The following is a 21,037-nucleotide window of genomic DNA, read 5'->3' as shown; positions in this document are numbered from 1 at the left end:
GCAGCACCATTGTTTATGGGCGATGGTGACCACTAACCATCAGGTGGCCCATTTGCACGATACCATAAAACAAATATGTATGTTTATTTCGGATATTCGATAGTTTCGATTACGGTTACGGAGTTCCATAACATCCCTGCTATATATCGGGCGTCGTCATAAATAATATTATGGATCAGGTGCATGTACATGCCCCATAGGAAGTTATTTCGGTGAGTATTTTATCGAAAAAAAATCTAAAGTATTTGACACTTCCAAATCTAAATGTACATATTGTCTACTTCCAAAAGTTAATTCCATAGACAAATTATTCTCTATAGGTTCGCAGTAAACACTGTACATCCCAAGTAGCCTTGATTTTATAATCTTTTCCTTTATTATGTATTTAAAAGTAATATGACGGTGGAAGTACCTACATTTTGTTTTTAGATGTAATAGTTTTATATAAACTGAAAACTGAAGATTCGCTTAAAAACACATGCGCCAGTCACTAGAATCTTATTATTGTATTGTAATTACATAACTATTCCAAACTATAGCACGCCCGTAGCAATACATTCATTTTCCTACAATAAATCTTACACGTGGTACGATCGACGCAGCCGATAACGGACTCTCGAAGTAACTTCAACACTGAAGTAGCGACGGTGCAACACTAAGAGCCAACCTATTATTTTATTTATCATACACGTAACCTGTTTCTTTAGTGGTTTATAAGTTTTGAGTCGATTTAATGGAACTCGAAGTGATGCGGGGATGCTGCTCGTCTCATTTCTTCATAAGTCCTTTATGGTATAGAAAAATAGAAGTCATTTCATTTATTATGATTCGATAAAAACTAATCATTTCCTTTTAAGCGATACGTTTATTTTATCTCATGTTTTAGTTAATTCAGAATATCCTTCTCAAGGTTGAGTGCAATTTTCCGAACCGTTGCGAAATTTTAACGATCAATACGCAAAAGCAAATGTCACTACTAACGACGAGTTTGGGGTGTGACACATTGTCGACATTTTGAAACGTGATTTAAATTAATAAATTCACTGGAAATTGTTTCAATTGCTTAGTATTTCGTGAAGAAGAGTGTTTTTGAAGCTTGGTAAGTGTTATTTCAAAATTTATGGTAAACTATCATTATGTAAAATATATCGAGTTTTAAATACTCTTTTATAAATATTCAAAATGAAATAGCTTAAAATCTTATTTTTTTGGGAATAAAATAACAAATATCCCTTGGTCCACAGACGAAGAATTCACGAAACGCCGACTTACGAAGTGAGCAAGGCGATTAAACCGAGTAAAAATCAGAAAATATTATATTAAATTAAATTAATATAAAGTACGCTTGCGCAATGGCGGTCGGTGTTAACCAAAAAGGAGAGGCACCAGCGTCCGGCGTGATGAAGTATACTATACACGTGAACGAACATTCGAAAAAGGAACCGAAGGAGCTGGTGATGACGATCGGTCAAACGAAGAAAATTATAAAAATTCTATCTGTACAAAAAATTTTTCACGGATTTAAAGCTAAACCAAATACAGTGTAACTCGTTAAGAGGACCCTAGATGTAGGATAAGTCTCTATTTCTGTTAACTGTAAAGTCACAACACTTTTGAATTGAAACACCTCAGTCACTGGGATTATGTAACCTTTACCACTGAGATTTCCTTTGTTAGATTTTTCGATGGTTTCCGCTTAAATTGGGACTTTGTCATTGAATAGACTCTACTAAATGAGACAAATTTTATTAATTTATCATTTTGAATACTGTTCAGAACACGTCTAAACACATTAATTGTTCACAAACACTCGGCTTTTGCAAGCTGGAGTGGACTAATGGCGATGGAATTAAGCTCTACACACACGAGTACACGTCTGTCTGCGCAAAAACGAAACATCTGAACACAAATTTCTAGAAATCTTAACAGTTTATATAAGTTATGCTAAACTATCTTGTACACTTGTATTTATTTACGAATTGTTTAATCATTGTTTGTTTGATATTGTGTACAAACTATTCTTATGTTAGTGACAAAATATTAGAGGATTAATATCAAAGAACGAATATTTTGAACTGATACGTGTCTAAATACTTTTTATTAAATCAGACGACGGACAGTAACAGCTCGAAATCCCATCTCCCACTGCTGGGCAAACAACGGCTTAGGAGAAAATGCTGCGTTTATACCACCACGCTTACCTTAATAATTGTCGTCATATTTCATCGGAAACATGCGTGTGTCCTTTTACATTATGGTTTTCCTTCAGCGAATAGAAAAAGGATTGACAGATCTTCTGGGCCATCGCGGCTTCCAAACTTTTTACAGACGTGAACAAAGTTACGGAATTATTTTTTAATAAAAAACTAGCAATGCTTGTCAGAATTTCGAAACTTCGGTTTTGATCAAATCGTTCTATCGCGGCGGTCGATATTTTTTACATTCGTGATGGACATGTGTCATCTTTGTTTGAGATAGATAATAAAAACAAACTAGAGGTGATGGCCTTTGAAAAGAAAAATGTTTCAAAACCAAGCTTTCGTGTATTAAATTAAAAAAATATGAGTATGTTATGTTATAATGTCACCGACACCAAAATATGCTCTAAATGACAGCTCGGTCCGTTGAGTGGGATTGGTTCGATATTTAGTTGAAACTTTGATTGATTGATTTTTGTTGTCGAAGATAAATAAAAGCTTCTTAAAACATCTGTACTATATACTTCTCTGTGTATGTTCATAGAGAATTATATTATAATGAGTGCCAATAAACGTCATATTATTAGTGGTGCATACTAAGTCCACACGTGGGTATGTCTATACATTAGACAACTTGCACGATAGAGTCCGTGTTATTGAGTTATCTTATTGTAAAATGTATGTTTTAATATGTGTCTGTATCTGCTCGGAACTAATCACAATAAATGTTGTCTATGAATAATATTCTGCATTTTGTCTGTAGGAGAAACTACACATTTACTTATTAATTAATTAATAATTTTGTTATTGTCATCATGTCCCGAGAATTTTGTTTATCTGGTATAATTCAAACCCAAGTTATATGGGTTCAAAAAAATTACGAAACTCTTCGAGAAACGGTAGACCCTGTTCGCTTGGCTCTTCTTGCTGGCGGTACTACCGAGATCCGAGGTTAGAGGTAATGTGTCAATTGTATCAGAAATAGAGACCATCCTTAGGATCGTTTGTGTACAATTTGATTGAGTGCCTATACATTTGTTAGTAATGAACAGTCGTCGGTATATTTTGTGACAGTATTTTTTAAATATATATTAATGTGTACGCATTTTTTGGGGCAAACTGTTGTACTAGGTGATCATAAAATTACTTGGATTTTGAGCGTAATATGCGTTGCGTTTATTAGATTTCATAATTCTTGGTGTTACCCAAAGCATTTCTGGCTTTCGACTTTTTAAACTAATTTACAACATATAATATCACTTGGTGGTTGGGCTCTGTGCAAGCCTGTTGGGGACGGTACCACCCTCTCATCGCATATTCTACCGCCAAAGAGCAATACTTAGTATTGTCTTGTTTAGGTTTGAATAGTTAGCCAGTGTAATAACTTGCACAAAAAACTCTGAGTTTCCAAAATTGAAGGCACATTAGTGATTTCACTAAGTTATTATTATGTACCACCTACCATCACGTAGCCAATTTTTTAGTTTGCCTGCCTATTTCAATAAAAAATATATAGAATTTGGAATGATCACCGAGAATCTGTTCTCAAGGAACCCTAAAATTCTCTATCATTCGATCTCTTTTCATGAAGGTCTGGAAATAGGTCAAGGCTGAACACGAAGTCTATTTAATTATTCAATATTTGCGTGTGATTTCATCAGCATTTAATTGGGTGTATCATTGGCATTACTACGTATCATTATTTTCTTAAATTATTATTCCGATTCAATCTTCTATAGATTTTTTATTAGTATATGGTTAGGCGGACCAGCAAATGGGCCACCTGATGGTATTTTCGCATAGTGTACACTTAAAGAAAGTAAGCTAAGAATGATCTAAGATATGAGAATCAATCAACCCTTTTTTATTTAGTGGCCTTCCACACGATATAGATATTCTACCACCAAACAGCAGTACGCAGTATTGAAGGATGAGTAAGCCAGTGTAACTACAGGCACAAGGGACATAACATCTTTGTTCCCGAGGTTGGTGGCGTATCCGCAATGTAAGAAATGGTTAATGTTTCTTGCAGCACCATTGTTTATGGGCGATGGTGACCACTAACCATCAGGTGGCCCATTTGCGCGATACCATAAAACAAATATGTATGTTTATTTCGGATATTCGATAGTTTCGATTACGGTTACGGAGTTCCATAACATCCCTGCTATATATCGGGCGTCGTCATAAATAATATTATGGATCAGGTGCATGTACATGCCCCATAGGAAGTTATTTCGGTGAGTATTTTATCGAAAAAAAATCTAAAGTATTTGACACTTCCAAATCTAAATGTACATATTGTCTACTTCCAAAAGTTAATTCCATAGACAAATTATTCTCTATAGGTTCGCAGTAAACACTGTACATCCCAAGTAGCCTTGATTTTATAATCTTTTCCTTTATTATGTATTTAAAAGTAATATGACGGTGGAAGTACCTACATTTTGTTTTTAGATGTAATAGTTTTATATAAACTGAAAACTGAAGATTCGCTTAAAAACACATGCGCCAGTCACTAGAATCTTATTATTGTATTGTAATTACATAACTATTCCAAACTATAGCACGCCCGTAGCAATACATTCATTTTCCTACAATAAATCTTACACGTGGTACGATCGACGCAGCCGATAACGGACTCTCGAAGTAACTTCAACACTGAAGTAGCGACGGTGCAACACTAAGAGCCAACCTATTATTTTATTTATCATACACGTAACCTGTTTCTTTAGTGGTTTATAAGTTTTGAGTCGATTTAATGGAACTCGAAGTGATGCGGGGATGCTGCTCGTCTTATTTCTTCATAAGTCCTTTATGGTATAGAAAAATAGAAGTCATTTCATTTATTATGATTCGATAAAAACTAATCATTTCCTTTTAAGCGATACGTTTATTTTATCTCATGTTTTAGTTAATTCAGAATATCCTTCTCAAGGTTGAGTGCAATTTTCCGAACCGTTGCGAAATTTTAACGATCAATACGCAAAAGCAAATGTCACTACTAACGACGAGTTTGGGGTGTGACACATTGTCGACATTTTGAAACGTGATTTAAATTAATAAATTCACTGGAAATTGTTTCAATTGCTTAGTATTTCGTGAAGAAGAGTGTTTTTGAAGCTTGGTAAGTGTTATTTCAAAATTTATGGTAAACTATCATTATGTAAAATATATCGAGTTTTAAATACTCTTTTATAAATATTCAAAATGAAATAGCTTAAAATCTTATTTTTTTGGGAATAAAATAACAAATATCCCTTGGTCCACAGACGAAGAATTCACGAAACGCCGACTTACGAAGTGAGCAAGGCGATTAAACCGAGTAAAAATCAGAAAATATTATATTAAATTAAATTAATATAAAGTACGCTTGCGCAATGGCGGTCGGTGTTAACCAAAAAGGAGAGGCACCAGCGTCCGGCGTGATGAAGTATACTATACACGTGAACGAACATTCGAAAAAGGAACCGAAGGAGCTGGTGATGACGATCGGTCAAACGAAGAAAATTATAAAAATTCTATCTGTACAAAAAATTTTTCACGGATTTAAAGCTAAACCAAATACAGTGTAACTCGTTAAGAGGACCCTAGATGTAGGATAAGTCTCTATTTCTGTTAACTGTAAAGTCACAACACTTTTGAATTGAAACACCTCAGTCACTGGGATTATGTAACCTTTACCACTGAGATTTCCTTTGTTAGATTTTTCGATGGTTTCCGCTTAAATTGGGACTTTGTCATTGAATAGACTCTACTAAATGAGACAAATTTTATTAATTTATCATTTTGAATACTGTTCAGAACACGTCTAAACACATTAATTGTTCACAAACACTCGGCTTTTGCAAGCTGGAGTGGACTAATGGCGATGGAATTAAGCTCTACACACACGAGTACACGTCTGTCTGCGCAAAAACGAAACATCTGAACACAAATTTCTAGAAATCTTAACAGTTTATATAAGTTATGCTAAACTATCTTGTACACTTGTATTTATTTACGAATTGTTTAATCATTGTTTGTTTGATATTGTGTACAAACTATTCTTATGTTAGTGACAAAATATTAGAGGATTAATATCAAAGAACGAATATTTTGAACTGATACGTGTCTAAATACTTTTTATTAAATCAGACGACGGACAGTAACAGCTCGAAATCCCATCTCCCACTGCTGGGCAAACAACGGCTTAGGAGAAAATGCTGCGTTTATACCACCACGCTTACCTTAATAATTGTCGTCATATTTCATCGGAAACATGCGTGTGTCCTTTTACATTATGGTTTTCCTTCAGCGAATAGAAAAAGGATTGACAGATCTTCTGGGCCATCGCGGCTTCCAAACTTTTTACAGACGTGAACAAAGTTACGGAATTATTTTTTAATAAAAAACTAGCAATGCTTGTCAGAATTTCGAAACTTCGGTTTTGATCAAATCGTTCTATCGCGGCGGTCGATATTTTTTACATTCGTGATGGACATGTGTCATCTTTGTTTGAGATAGATAATAAAAACAAACTAGAGGTGATGGCCTTTGAAAAGAAAAATGTTTCAAAACCAAGCTTTCGTGTATTAAATTAAAAAAATATGAGTATGTTATGTTATAATGTCACCGACACCAAAATATGCTCTAAATGACAGCTCGGTCCGTTGAGTGGGATTGGTTCGATATTTAGTTGAAACTTTGATTGATTGATTTTTGTTGTCGAAGATAAATAAAAGCTTCTTAAAACATCTGTACTATATACTTCTCTGTGTATGTTCATAGAGAATTATATTATAATGAGTGCCAATAAACGTCATATTATTAGTGGTGCATACTAAGTCCACACGTGGGTATGTCTATACATTAGACAACTTGCACGATAGAGTCCGTGTTATTGAGTTATCTTATTGTAAAATGTATGTTTTAATATGTGTCTGTATCTGCTCGGAACTAATCACAATAAATGTTGTCTATGAATAATATTCTGCATTTTGTCTGTAGGAGAAACTACACATTTACTTATTAATTAATTAATAATTTTGTTATTGTCATCATGTCCCGAGAATTTTGTTTATCTGGTATAATTCAAACCCAAGTTATATGGGTTCAAAAAAATTACGAAACTCTTCGAGAAACGGTAGACCCTGTTCGCTTGGCTCTTCTTGCTGGCGGTACTACCGAGATCCGAGGTTAGAGGTAATGTGTCAATTGTATCAGAAATAGAGACCATCCTTAGGATCGTTTGTGTACAATTTGATTGAGTGCCTATACATTTGTTAGTAATGAACAGTCGTCGGTATATTTTGTGACAGTATTTTTTAAATATATATTAATGTGTACGCATTTTTTGGGGCAAACTGTTGTACTAGGTGATCATAAAATTACTTGGATTTTGAGCGTAATATGCGTTGCGTTTATTAGATTTCATAATTCTTGGTGTTACCCAAAGCATTTCTGGCTTTCGACTTTTTAAACTAATTTACAACATATAATATCACTTGGTGGTTGGGCTCTGTGCAAGCCTGTTGGGGACGGTACCACCCTCTCATCGCATATTCTACCGCCAAAGAGCAATACTTAGTATTGTCTTGTTTAGGTTTGAATAGTTAGCCAGTGTAATAACTTGCACAAAAAACTCTGAGTTTCCAAAATTGAAGGCACATTAGTGATTTCACTAAGTTATTATTATGTACCACCTACCATCACGTAGCCAATTTTTTAGTTTGCCTGCCTATTTCAATAAAAAATATATAGAATTTGGAATGATCACCGAGAATCTGTTCTCAAGGAACCCTAAAATTCTCTATCATTCGATCTCTTTTCATGAAGGTCTGGAAATAGGTCAAGGCTGAACACGAAGTCTATTTAATTATTCAATATTTGCGTGTGATTTCATCAGCATTTAATTGGGTGTATCATTGGCATTACTACGTATCATTATTTTCTTAAATTATTATTCCGATTCAATCTTCTATAGATTTTTTATTAGTATATGGTTAGGCGGACCAGCAAATGGGCCACCTGATGGTATTTTCGCATAGTGTACACTTAAAGAAAGTAAGCTAAGAATGATCTAAGATATGAGAATCAATCAACCCTTTTTTATTTAGTGGCCTTCCACACGATATAGATATTCTACCACCAAACAGCAGTACGCAGTATTGAAGGATGAGTAAGCCAGTGTAACTACAGGCACAAGGGACATAACATCTTTGTTCCCGAGGTTGGTGGCGTATCCGCAATGTAAGAAATGGTTAATGTTTCTTGCAGCACCATTGTTTATGGGCGATGGTGACCACTAACCATCAGGTGGCCCATTTGCGCGATACCATAAAACAAATATGTATGTTTATTTCGGATATTCGATAGTTTCGATTACGGTTACGGAGTTCCATAACATCCCTGCTATATATCGGGCGTCGTCATAAATAATATTATGGATCAGGTGCATGTACATGCCCCATAGGAAGTTATTTCGGTGAGTATTTTATCGAAAAAAAATCTAAAGTATTTGACACTTCCAAATCTAAATGTACATATTGTCTACTTCCAAAAGTTAATTCCATAGACAAATTATTCTCTATAGGTTCGCAGTAAACACTGTACATCCCAAGTAGCCTTGATTTTATAATCTTTTCCTTTATTATGTATTTAAAAGTAATATGACGGTGGAAGTACCTACATTTTGTTTTTAGATGTAATAGTTTTATATAAACTGAAAACTGAAGATTCGCTTAAAAACACATGCGCCAGTCACTAGAATCTTATTATTGTATTGTAATTACATAACTATTCCAAACTATAGCACGCCCGTAGCAATACATTCATTTTCCTACAATAAATCTTACACGTGGTACGATCGACGCAGCCGATAACGGACTCTCGAAGTAACTTCAACACTGAAGTAGCGACGGTGCAACACTAAGAGCCAACCTATTATTTTATTTATCATACACGTAACCTGTTTCTTTAGTGGTTTATAAGTTTTGAGTCGATTTAATGGAACTCGAAGTGATGCGGGGATGCTGCTCGTCTTATTTCTTCATAAGTCCTTTATGGTATAGAAAAATAGAAGTCATTTCATTTATTATGATTCGATAAAAACTAATCATTTCCTTTTAAGCGATACGTTTATTTTATCTCATGTTTTAGTTAATTCAGAATATCCTTCTCAAGGTTGAGTGCAATTTTCCGAACCGTTGCGAAATTTTAACGATCAATACGCAAAAGCAAATGTCACTACTAACGACGAGTTTGGGGTGTGACACATTGTCGACATTTTGAAACGTGATTTAAATTAATAAATTCACTGGAAATTGTTTCAATTGCTTAGTATTTCGTGAAGAAGAGTGTTTTTGAAGCTTGGTAAGTGTTATTTCAAAATTTATGGTAAACTATCATTATGTAAAATATATCGAGTTTTAAATACTCTTTTATAAATATTCAAAATGAAATAGCTTAAAATCTTATTTTTTTGGGAATAAAATAACAAATATCCCTTGGTCCACAGACGAAGAATTCACGAAACGCCGACTTACGAAGTGAGCAAGGCGATTAAACCGAGTAAAAATCAGAAAATATTATATTAAATTAAATTAATATAAAGTACGCTTGCGCAATGGCGGTCGGTGTTAACCAAAAAGGAGAGGCACCAGCGTCCGGCGTGATGAAGTATACTATACACGTGAACGAACATTCGAAAAAGGAACCGAAGGAGCTGGTGATGACGATCGGTCAAACGAAGAAAATTATAAAAATTCTATCTGTACAAAAAATTTTTCACGGATTTAAAGCTAAACCAAATACAGTGTAACTCGTTAAGAGGACCCTAGATGTAGGATAAGTCTCTATTTCTGTTAACTGTAAAGTCACAACACTTTTGAATTGAAACACCTCAGTCACTGGGATTATGTAACCTTTACCACTGAGATTTCCTTTGTTAGATTTTTCGATGGTTTCCGCTTAAATTGGGACTTTGTCATTGAATAGACTCTACTAAATGAGACAAATTTTATTAATTTATCATTTTGAATACTGTTCAGAACACGTCTAAACACATTAATTGTTCACAAACACTCGGCTTTTGCAAGCTGGAGTGGACTAATGGCGATGGAATTAAGCTCTACACACACGAGTACACGTCTGTCTGCGCAAAAACGAAACATCTGAACACAAATTTCTAGAAATCTTAACAGTTTATATAAGTTATGCTAAACTATCTTGTACACTTGTATTTATTTACGAATTGTTTAATCATTGTTTGTTTGATATTGTGTACAAACTATTCTTATGTTAGTGACAAAATATTAGAGGATTAATATCAAAGAACGAATATTTTGAACTGATACGTGTCTAAATACTTTTTATTAAATCAGACGACGGACAGTAACAGCTCGAAATCCCATCTCCCACTGCTGGGCAAACAACGGCTTAGGAGAAAATGCTGCGTTTATACCACCACGCTTACCTTAATAATTGTCGTCATATTTCATCGGAAACATGCGTGTGTCCTTTTACATTATGGTTTTCCTTCAGCGAATAGAAAAAGGATTGACAGATCTTCTGGGCCATCGCGGCTTCCAAACTTTTTACAGACGTGAACAAAGTTACGGAATTATTTTTTAATAAAAAACTAGCAATGCTTGTCAGAATTTCGAAACTTCGGTTTTGATCAAATCGTTCTATCGCGGCGGTCGATATTTTTTACATTCGTGATGGACATGTGTCATCTTTGTTTGAGATAGATAATAAAAACAAACTAGAGGTGATGGCCTTTGAAAAGAAAAATGTTTCAAAACCAAGCTTTCGTGTATTAAATTAAAAAAATATGAGTATGTTATGTTATAATGTCACCGACACCAAAATATGCTCTAAATGACAGCTCGGTCCGTTGAGTGGGATTGGTTCGATATTTAGTTGAAACTTTGATTGATTGATTTTTGTTGTCGAAGATAAATAAAAGCTTCTTAAAACATCTGTACTATATACTTCTCTGTGTATGTTCATAGAGAATTATATTATAATGAGTGCCAATAAACGTCATATTATTAGTGGTGCATACTAAGTCCACACGTGGGTATGTCTATACATTAGACAACTTGCACGATAGAGTCCGTGTTATTGAGTTATCTTATTGTAAAATGTATGTTTTAATATGTGTCTGTATCTGCTCGGAACTAATCACAATAAATGTTGTCTATGAATAATATTCTGCATTTTGTCTGTAGGAGAAACTACACATTTACTTATTAATTAATTAATAATTTTGTTATTGTCATCATGTCCCGAGAATTTTGTTTATCTGGTATAATTCAAACCCAAGTTATATGGGTTCAAAAAAATTACGAAACTCTTCGAGAAACGGTAGACCCTGTTCGCTTGGCTCTTCTTGCTGGCGGTACTACCGAGATCCGAGGTTAGAGGTAATGTGTCAATTGTATCAGAAATAGAGACCATCCTTAGGATCGTTTGTGTACAATTTGATTGAGTGCCTATACATTTGTTAGTAATGAACAGTCGTCGGTATATTTTGTGACAGTATTTTTTAAATATATATTAATGTGTACGCATTTTTTGGGGCAAACTGTTGTACTAGGTGATCATAAAATTACTTGGATTTTGAGCGTAATATGCGTTGCGTTTATTAGATTTCATAATTCTTGGTGTTACCCAAAGCATTTCTGGCTTTCGACTTTTTAAACTAATTTACAACATATAATATCACTTGGTGGTTGGGCTCTGTGCAAGCCTGTTGGGGACGGTACCACCCTCTCATCGCATATTCTACCGCCAAAGAGCAATACTTAGTATTGTCTTGTTTAGGTTTGAATAGTTAGCCAGTGTAATAACTTGCACAAAAAACTCTGAGTTTCCAAAATTGAAGGCACATTAGTGATTTCACTAAGTTATTATTATGTACCACCTACCATCACGTAGCCAATTTTTTAGTTTGCCTGCCTATTTCAATAAAAAATATATAGAATTTGGAATGATCACCGAGAATCTGTTCTCAAGGAACCCTAAAATTCTCTATCATTCGATCTCTTTTCATGAAGGTCTGGAAATAGGTCAAGGCTGAACACGAAGTCTATTTAATTATTCAATATTTGCGTGTGATTTCATCAGCATTTAATTGGGTGTATCATTGGCATTACTACGTATCATTATTTTCTTAAATTATTATTCCGATTCAATCTTCTATAGATTTTTTATTAGTATATGGTTAGGCGGACCAGCAAATGGGCCACCTGATGGTATTTTCGCATAGTGTACACTTAAAGAAAGTAAGCTAAGAATGATCTAAGATATGAGAATCAATCAACCCTTTTTTTATTTAGTGGCTTTCCACACGATATAGATATTCTACCACCAAACAGCAGTACGCAGTATTGAAGGATGAGTAAGCCAGTGTAACTACAGGCACAAGGGACATAACATCTTTGTTCCCGAGGTTGGTGGCGTATCCGCAATGTAAGAAATGGTTAATGTTTCTTGCAGCACCATTGTTTATGGGCGATGGTGACCACTAACCATCAGGTGGCCCATTTGCGCGATACCATAAAACAAATATGTATGTTTATTTCGGATATTCGATAGTTTCGATTACGGTTACGGAGTTCCATAACATCCCTGCTATATATCGGGCGTCGTCATAAATAATATTATGGATCAGGTGCATGTACATGCCCCATAGGAAGTTATTTCGGTGAGTATTTTATCGAAAAAAAATCTAAAGTATTTGACACTTCCAAATCTAAATGTACATATTGTCTACTTCCAAAAGTTAATTCCATAGACAAATTATTCTCTATAGGTTCGCAGTAAACACTGTACATCCCAAGTAGCCTTGATTTTATAATCTTTTCCTTTATTATGTATTTAAAAGTAATATGACGGTGGAAGTACCTACATTTTGTTTTTAGATGTAATAGTTTTATATAAACTGAAAACTGAAGATTCGCTTAAAAACACATGCGCCAGTCACTAGAATCTTATTATTGTATTGTAATTACATAACTATTCCAAACTATAGCACGCCCGTAGCAATACATTCATTTTCCTACAATAAATCTTACACGTGGTACGATCGACGCAGCCGATAACGGACTCTCGAAGTAACTTCAACACTGAAGTAGCGACGGTGCAACACTAAGAGCCAACCTATTATTTTATTTATCATACACGTAACCTGTTTCTTTAGTGGTTTATAAGTTTTGAGTCGATTTAATGGAACTCGAAGTGATGCGGGGATGCTGCTCGTCTTATTTCTTCATAAGTCCTTTATGGTATAGAAAATAGAAGTCATTTCTTTTATTATGATTCGATAAAAACTAATCATTTCCTTTTAAGCGATACGTTTATTTTATCTCATGTTTTAGTTAATTCAGAATATCCTTCTCAAGGTTGAGTGCAATTTTCCGAACCGTTGCGAAATTTTAACGATCAATACGCAAAAGCAAATGTCACTACTAACGACGAGTTTGGGGTGTGACACATTGTCGACATTTTGAAACGTGATTTAAATTAATAAATTCACTGGAAATTGTTTCAATTGCTTAGTATTTCGTGAAGAAGAGTGTTTTTGAAGCTTGGTAAGTGTTATTTCAAAATTTATGGTAAACTATCATTATGTAAAATATATCGAGTTTTAAATACTCTTTTATAAATATTCAAAATGAAATAGCTTAAAATCTTATTTTTTTGGGAATAAAATAACAAATATCCCTTGGTCCACAGACGAAGAATTCACGAAACGCCGACTTACGAAGTGAGCAAGGCGATTAAACCGAGTAAAAATCAGAAAATATTATATTAAATTAAATTAATATAAAGTACGCTTGCGCAATGGCGGTCGGTGTTAACCAAAAAGGAGTGGCACCAGCGTCCGGCGTGATGAAGTATACTATACACGTGAACGAACATTCGAAAAAGGAACCGAAGGAGCTGGTGATGACGATCGGTCAAACGAAGAAAATTATAAAAATTCTATCTGTACAAAAAATTTTTCACGGATTTAAAGCTAAACCAAATACAGTGTAACTCGTTAAGAGGACCCTGGATGTAGGATAAGTCTCTATTTCTGTTAACTGTAAAGTCACAACACTTAATGGCAATGGAATTAAGCTCTACACACACGAGGACACGTCTGTCTGCGCAAAAACGAAACATCCGAACACAAATTTCTAGAAATCTTAACAGTTTATATAAGTTACGCTAAACTATTTCTACACTTGTATTTATTTACGAATTGTTTAATAATTGTATGTTTTATATTGTGTATAAACTATTCTTATGTTAGTGTCAAAATATTAGAGGATTAATATCAAAGAACGAATATTTTGAACTGATACGTGTCTAAATACTTTTTATTAAATCAGACGACGGACAGTAACAGCTCGAAATCCCATCTCCCACTGCTGGGCAAACAACGGCTTAGGAGAAAATGCTGCGTTTATACCACCACGCTTATCTTAATAATTGTCGTCATATTTCATCGGAAACATGCGTGTGTCCTTTTACATTATGGTTTTCCTTCAGCGAATAGAAAAAGGATTGACAGATCTTCTGGGCCATCGCGGCTTCCAATCAAATCAACTTCGGTTTTGATCAAATCGTTCTATCGCGGCGGTCGATCTTTTTTACATTCGTGATGGAAATGTGTCATCTTTGTTTGAGAGAGATAATAAAAATAAACTGGAGGGGGTTTCCTTGAAAAAGAAAAATGTTTCAAAACCAAGCTTTCGTGTATTAAATTAAAAAAATACCTATAAGTATGTTATATTATAATGTCACCGACACCAAAATATGCTCTAAATGACAGCTCGGTCCGTTGAGTGGGATTGATTCGATATTTAGTTGAAACTTTGATTGATTGATTTTTGTTGTCGAAGATAAATAAAAGCTTCTTAAAACATCTGTACTATATACTTCTCTGTGTATGTTTATAGAGAATTATTTTATAATGAGTGCCAATAAACGTCATATTATTAGTGGTGCATACTAAGGCCACACGTGGGTATGTCTATACATTAGACAACTTGCATGATAGAGTCAGTGTTATTGAGTTATCTTATTTTAAAATCTATGTTTTAATATGTGTCTGTATCTGCTCGGAACTAATCACAATAAATGTTGTCTATGAATAATATTCTGGGTTTTGTCTGTAGGAGAAATTACACATTTACTTATTCGAAAATGTTTCGATTGTATAAATATTTTATATTGAATATAATTGCGAAACGACACACTAAATAAAAGGAAGACCTTTTTTTTTAACGAAGAGTAATGCATTTACATATGCCGCCCGGTCGGGGCACCGGGACGGGTATGTGGCTCACCCGGGAACTAATGCCCCGTACCAGGGCACGCTAGTGCTAATGCCCTGTCCTACCCACTGAAACCATTCTCGGATTTCCACCATGCAGGCCACGGGATCGCCAAGGGCATGCAACCGCGATCCCACCAGTGACAGCCGCCGTACGGCGGCTGAATATTCATGGAATGCGCGCCTAGTGCAGAACACAACACCAGTTTCATGCTGGAATCCTTTAAATTTTATAACGATATTAGTCAATGTCATATATCACATTTTGACACTCACGCTCGTGTTCTGAGGTGAGTTTTGAGATTCTTCTTATAGAATACCTCTGCAGTATGTATTTAATAAAAACAATGGATGGGTTTAAGAGTTTTTATTACGGTTCATTTTTAATTAGTTTCTTTTTTTAAAAATCATGCTAAAGACATTTAATATTATTATGGGCATGTTATGCAGAGGAATGAAGACCATGTTGTGAGGAGGGCCTTGAACATGGATGTGGATGGATTGTGTGAAAAACGATATGGCTGAAAATAATGTTACTTGTGAGAAGACGTCAGACAGAGAAGTATGGAAAAAGAAGACGTGCTGCGCGAAACTTTTTTTATCATCTGACAAAACGAAACAAATATCGAATCTGTGGGAATATCGACTCGGTACCGATATTCATATAGATAGGCAGCATTGCAGAACTATCGATAGTTAAACTATCGATAGTTGACCTCGAAAACTGTTCAAGATATCGATAGTACTATCGATAGTATCGTATTGATCAATACTATCGATACTAACGATAGTATCGCTAGCTCTCTGTAAGCAATACTATTGGTAGTAGCGATACTATGGCTACTATCGATAGTTTTGGACTATCGATAGCCAGCGATTTTTGGATAGTATTGGTTTTTTAATGTAATTAATGTATTCTAATCACTACACTCAAGATTTCTACATTTAAATTTTTACATTTAAATTGTTCATTATTCCTTATTCGGCACAAAAGTCTTAATTCTAAAAACAAATATTGTGGTATATTTAATTTAATTTATTTAAATATACACTATAGTTGTCCTACTAAATTACTTATTTTGAGAAAGTAATACTATCGGAAATGACTGGCTATCGATAGCACAAAACTATCGAAACTATCGATAGTATCAATAGTATTTCTTATGTGCAGCTATCGATAGTATCGATACTATCGATAGTATTGACACGTGACAATACTATCGATAGACTATCGATAGTATCGATACTATCGATAGTATTGACACGTGACAATACTATCGATAGACTATCGATAGTATTGATACTATCGATAGTATTGACACGTGACAATACTATCGATAGACTATCGATAGTATCGCTTACACCTTAACTATCGATAGTCTATCGATCGTCTATCGATAGTGGACTATCGATATGCATCACTACATTAAGGTACAATATTAATTGTCATGTTGATCGAACTTATAGCTTTCTGCGGTTGCCAATGATTCTGATGCGAAATTAGACAAAAGTATAGTTATTTCTAATGATGCAAAAGTATAGTTATTTCTAATGTATGTAGGATGTGTCTCTTAATACGTTACGGCTGTGTACTCTGCGATTTCATCACAAGACCAAAGACACGGTCGAACCAATATACAATACACCAGAATGTAACAAAGAAATTAAACTTATTATTATTATTAGTATGGAATTTATAATCGAAATAAAACATTTTATTCCATTAGGCATTTTCGTATAGTGGTTTTTAATTAATATTTAAAGTGATGGTGGGGCGCAGCGTATTCTATGTCGCAGAAGGAGGCTGCGGATCGGCAGCGGTTGGTGAACGCTGCTGCAGACCCGATCCGCTGAAGAAGACCGGGACTGTGCGCTCCTGCGCGCAGCGTATTCGCAGGGAAAGCGTCTCTCTGCCATGTTTGATCCGTTCATGTGGATAACCACAATTTTTTTATTATCTCTAAATTTAAATATTATGTATAAAATAACTATTCCAATCGATATTTTTTACTTTTTATGTTTATTTATTGGGACGCTTTTAAATCGCGCCTCGTAAACGCACTGACATCTAACAAAATGGAACGGGGAACGCGAATCTAATAATAAAAGACCTATTTCTTAACCGATCATTATGATTTTTTGTATACGCCTAGTTAAGGATACATAATATGACTTAGCATCTGGCTCCTCACGTGAGAGCTCAGCCGCGGCCGAAAATTAGTGGAAATATAAATATGGAACCTACTTTGGAAATATTTGCTTCCGTCGATACAATCAGTTAGCTCTATTTTAATTACAATTTTAAACGAACTGTAATAAATCAATTATTAAACTTTATTTTATTATTTATTGACAGAATTATTTATAATGTTTTTAATTAGTTATTATTGAAATAGTAACGAAACGCAATCAGCTAGATGAGAGTTCGTCGTACTCGACGAAGGAAGGTGAAAAAATGAATAATGTCGAACGTAGGAAAACCAAACAAATGTTTATTTTTAATATAATAATTGATTAATATCTTGATTTACGACTGTCATCATATATATGTTTATATTAAGTATATGTTATACTTGAATTAATTAATTCAAATATTAAAAATAGATTTTTATATTTTGAGGCTTAAATAGACGCATTATATATTATTAATATTTTTTATGATATCGGTTGGTGGACGAGCAAATGGGTCACCTGATGGTAAGTGGTCACCATCGCCAAACAGCCATTGGCGCTGTAAGAAATATTAACCATTCCTTACATCGCCTATACGCCACCAACCTCGAGAACTAAGATGTTATGTACATATACACTGGATCACTCAGCCTTCAAATCGGAACAACAGTACTGAGGACTGCTGTTTGGCGGTAGAATATCTGATGAGAGGGTGGTACCTACTCAGACGGGCTAGAACAAAGTCCTACCACCTGTGAATATGTGGACTGTGAGTTAGCTTTACAAATAAAATATGTTTAATAAAAAAATAAAACACTTACATTCATTGATATATTAAGACAGTTAGAGTTCCATGTAACGGTCAGAATAGTTCTACTAAACTACGTTTTTTTGATTCCTATTAAACTTAACTTTTTTCTAATTTATAATATGTAGGCGGACGGTAAATGGGTCGCCTTATTGCCACTTAATAAAATAAAATAATGGATATTATCGCTGATTAATAAATTAAAATTAATATTAATTTATTATTATTTTAATATTAACAGTTACTACATCGTTTATGGAGAGGAGGATAAAAGGGAAATAAAAGCTGGCGTGCCAGTTATCACATTGGCTTACCCTTCGAGTACACAAGCTTGCTTGCTTGTGACAAAATGTTTTTTTTTTTTTATTATATATACATTGTATGGAGCTTCGTTGTAAATTTTCTGATCTTTAGTAGAGACTAAAGATCAGACTCCGCAATTTAGAGAAATTGCGGAAGTCTCATACTAACTTTCAGCCCCTAGTTTAAGGGATTGAGGGATAAAGGTTTCACGCTTTGTAATAATAATAATATTTTTTTATATTATAGGTGGCAAACCAGCAGGAGGCTCATCTGATGGAATATGACTACCAGCGACCATAGCGAAGAAAGATCACATTGGCGTGCACTTGGAGAAGCCATGTCCAGCAGTGGACGAGTATGGGCTGCTGCTGATGATGATGATGACCATAGACATCTGCAACACCGGGGGGCTTGCAGGTGCAAACTAGTACTAGCTAACATACCAAATTTCAGTATTCTAGGACATTAGAAAATAACCTAGGAGTTTTGATGATCGTCAGCGAGGCAGTGACGAAATCAGGGTTATTTAGATATCAATAAAATCTAAATTATAAGAGCTTTGCTATTAAAACTGTATAGGTTTATTAATTTTGTTATTGTCAACATGTCTCGAGAATTTTGTTTATCTGGTATTCAATTTAACCCAAGTTGTAAAAACCTGTTCGTTCCCTGTTCGCTTGGCTCTTCTTGCTGGCGGTACTACCGAGCCCCGAGATTTAGATGTAGTGTGTCAAATGTTTCAGTAATAAAGACCATCCTTAGGATTGTTTGTGTACAATTTGACCGAGTGCCTATACATTTGTTAGTAATGAACAGAACAGAAACAGTTTATCTATAAAGTATATTATTAATTTATTTTAAAGTTAATAAAATAAAAGTTTAGATTAATTATGGCAATTGATAGTTAACAAAGACCTTTTTTATTGGTGAAGTCTTAACAAGACGAGGTGGCCGAGTGGTTAAGGCGTTGGACTGCTAATCCAATGTGCTCTGCACGCGTGGGTTCGAATCCCATCCTCGTCGGTATATTTTGCGACAGTATTTCTTAAATATATATTAATATGTACGCATTTTTTGGTACAAACCGTTGAAATAGGTGATCATAAAATTACTTTTTTTTTATGTTATTGGGGGCAAACGAGCACGAGGCTCACCTGATGGAAAGTGATTACCACCGCCCATGGACATCTGCAACACCAGGGAGGTTGCAAGTGCGTTGCCTTTGCCTTTTAGGAATAAGTACGCTCTTTTTTTGAAGGTTCCCAAATCGTATCGGTTCGGAAAAACCGCCGGCGAAAGCTGGTTCCACAGAGTGGTTGTGCGAGGCAGAAAAAGTCTTGGATATTGAGCGTAATATGCGTTCTGTCAAAACGAACCCGTAGATCCAATCCATGCAGGAAATTGGCATCGCAGGGACATTAGTTTATAAGTTTGCGGCCTAACCAGCAAGTTATGTGGGAATAATTTCCAGCGGTATTCAGTATTGCCAGCAATAAAACTAATGTCCCTGCGATGCCAATTTTCTGTTATTATTAATATAATTTTCTTTAGGTTTTTCTCATGCTGGAGACAGACTTTCTTCCAAGGGTCCGTAAATTTTCCTGACAGAAATTCTTAACAGCATCTTGTACTTCGATCTTGCACTTTGATTGCTGCCTCAGAAAACGTAAAGCCATTTTCTTGTCAGATTGTTGTCTCATTGGAAGATTACTATAGAGATGTTCTTATAATATGTGTGCACACATTTGAGGAATATATCCCACCTTAACAGTTTTTTTTCTTAAAGTTTCCTAACATATCGCTGCCATAGCGATAAGGCCGTGACTTGTACATTCCTCGTTGATATTCTGTGTTTTTAGTTTCATCGATTTATGATAAAGGTTATTTGTGTTGTGTGTTATATAAAACAAGAATTCCGAATTAAAACTGAAATCTATACGAAAGAGGCCGAGGACCGGAGCTAGTATTGTTATTAAGTACTTCAATAAAAAATAGCTTGTGATAATTAATATCCAAATTAGTTAATAAATGGTTAAAGACATCTACGATTTGGCGAAAAAGTAATTTGGTTTTTTTTTTCAAAGTTAAAGGTTAATTTTGTTTATTGTTTGAAGATAATGGCCACGCCAGCACCTAATGCTTGCGACTATTATTAGTTGAATGTAATTATAAAAAAAGGTTTTATTTGAAACAATTCTAAGGTACACGAACGAATTATTATGCCACGAAGATATTTTTTACAAA

General features: G+C 34.7%; 1 non-coding gene across 1 annotated transcript; it reads left to right on the top strand.

Annotated features, from left to right (window-relative positions):
* Nucleotides 1–19,734: 19,734 nt before the first annotated feature.
* Trnas-gcu lies at nucleotides 19,735–19,816 on the top strand. The gene has a single exon. It is a non-coding gene; the product is annotated as a tRNA-Ser (tRNA).
* Nucleotides 19,817–21,037: the final 1,221 nt, after the last annotated feature.

The sequence above is a fragment of the Vanessa atalanta genome, chromosome 25 (genome assembly GCF_905147765.1).
Source record: "Vanessa atalanta chromosome 25, ilVanAtal1.2, whole genome shotgun sequence".
In the NCBI taxonomy this organism is placed as follows: domain Eukaryota; kingdom Metazoa; phylum Arthropoda; class Insecta; order Lepidoptera; family Nymphalidae; genus Vanessa; species Vanessa atalanta.
This window is presented reverse-complemented; position numbering and strand designations above follow the sequence as displayed.